Here is a 2,038-nt window from a genome sequence, read left to right as displayed (position 1 = left end):
ACATATGGATAAAGGCATAACGCTAATTCCGGCTCCTAAATCGCATAAGGCTTTGTCGATGACAAATTTTCCTATGTGACAGGGTATAGAGAAACTACCCGGATCCTTGAGTTTAGGAGGCATGTTTTGGATTATAGCGCTACATTCGGCAGGGAGTGTAACAGTTTCGCTATCTTCAAGTTTCCTCTTATTAGAAAGAATTTCTTTTAAGAATTTAGCATAGGAGGGCATCTGCGTAATAGCTTCGGTGAACGGAATTGTAACGTTTAATTGTTTAAGGAGATCAACAAAGTTTCTAAATTGGCCCGCATCTTTGGTTTTAACAAGCCTTTGAGGGTAAGGGATAGGTGGTTTGTAAGGTGGTGAAGGTACATAAGGTTCCTTCTTTTCTATGGTTTCCTTATTACTCTCTTCCTTTTCCTTAGGTTCACTTTCCTCAGTTGATTTCTTAGGGTTTTGGTTTTCTATCCTTGGATCAGACGGTCCTTCCACTTCCGTTCCACTTCTTAATATAATTGCATGAGCGTGGCTTCTCGGGTTAGGTTGGGGCTGTCCAGGGAATGTACCAGTTGGGGCAGCAGTAGGTGCTTGTTGTTGGGCTACTTGTGATATTTGTGTTTCCAGCATTTTGTTATGGGTAGCCAAGGCATCTACATTGCTTACTAGTTGTTTAAGTTGTTCGCCAGTGTGTACATTCTGGTTTAAAAAATCTTTATTGGTTTGTTGTTGGGAAGCTATAAAGTTTTCCATCATGATTTCCAAGTTAGATTTCCTAGGGGTGTTATTGTTAGGCATGGATGGGTTCGGTTTCTGATATCCCGGAGGTATAGCTGGGGTTTGATTTTGAGACTGTCCAGGTGCGTACAAAGCATTATTACTCTTATATGAAAAGTTTGGATGGTTCTTCCAATTTGAGTTATAGGTATTCGAGTAGGGGCTTCCTTGAGCATAGTTTACTTGCTCTGCTTGGATTCCTGTCAAGAGTTGACAATCCGTAGGAGTGTGACCTTGGATTCCACAGACCTCGCAATTCTGAGTTATAGCAACCACGGCGGCTGGAGGTGATACATTTAAACTTTCAATTTTCTGGACCAAAGCATCCACTTTTGCATTAACGTGATCAAGGTTACTTATCTCGTACATGCCAGTTTTCGTTTGAGGTTTTTCCACCATTGTTCGTTCGGTTCCCCACTGATAGTGGTTTTGGGCCATGCTTTCGATAAGCTGGTAAGCATCAGCATAAGGTTTGTTCATTAGTGCACCACCTGCAGCGGCGTCTATTGTTAACCTTGTGTTGTACAAGAGACCATTATAAAATGTGTGAATTACTAACCAGTCTTCCAAACCATGGTGTGGGCAAAGTCTCATCATGTCTTTGTATCTTTCCCATGCTTCGAAAAGAGACTCGTTGTCTTTCTGTTTAAATTCGTTTATCTGGGCTCTTAACATAGCTGTTTTGCTTGGCGGAAAGTATCGGGCAAGAAAAACTTTCTTCAACTCGTTCCATGTGGTGACTGAGTTGGAAGGAAGAGATTGAAGCCATCTTCTAGCGCTATCTCTTAATGAGAAAGGAAAAAGACGAAGTCGAATTGCCTCTGAAGTGACACCATTAGCTTTAACAGTATCAGCGTATTGGACAAATACGGATAAATGAAGGTTTGGATCCTCGGTAGGATTTCCAGAGAATTGGTTCTGTTGCACAGCCTGCAACAGCGAAGGTTTAAGTTCGAAGTTGTTTGCTTCGATTGCGGGTGGAGCAATACTTGAATGCGGCTCATCTTGCGATGGAGCGGCGTAATCTCTAAGAGCACGAGCTGGTTCTGCCATCTCGGTTATCGAAGGAAAAAGGTTTTTGAAATCAGGAAGTTCTATAGGAGGGAGATTGTTTGCAGCACGATATTCCCGAATTCGTCGTAGGACTCGGAGATATAGTTCGATATCGTTGATTCGTAAATAGAGCGGTTCGCCTTGAGAGCGAGTGTGTGGCATACAAATCAACGAAAGAAAGAATAGAAGAAAAAGAAACCTTAGTCTCTAC

At 42.1% G+C, this 2,038-nt stretch overlaps 1 pseudogene; it reads left to right on the top strand.

Moving 5' to 3' along the window:
* The first annotated feature begins 1,342 nt into the window (after positions 1–1,342).
* LOC127133914 (uncharacterized) lies at positions 1,343–1,442 on the top strand (annotated as a pseudogene).
* Positions 1,443–2,038: the final 596 nt, after the last annotated feature.

This window comes from Lathyrus oleraceus, chromosome 3, assembly GCF_024323335.1.
Source record: "Lathyrus oleraceus cultivar Zhongwan6 chromosome 3, CAAS_Psat_ZW6_1.0, whole genome shotgun sequence".
NCBI lineage: Eukaryota > Viridiplantae > Streptophyta > Magnoliopsida > Fabales > Fabaceae > Lathyrus > Lathyrus oleraceus.
Note: the sequence above shows the minus strand (reverse complement) of the source record. Positions and strands in the feature narration are given on the sequence as shown.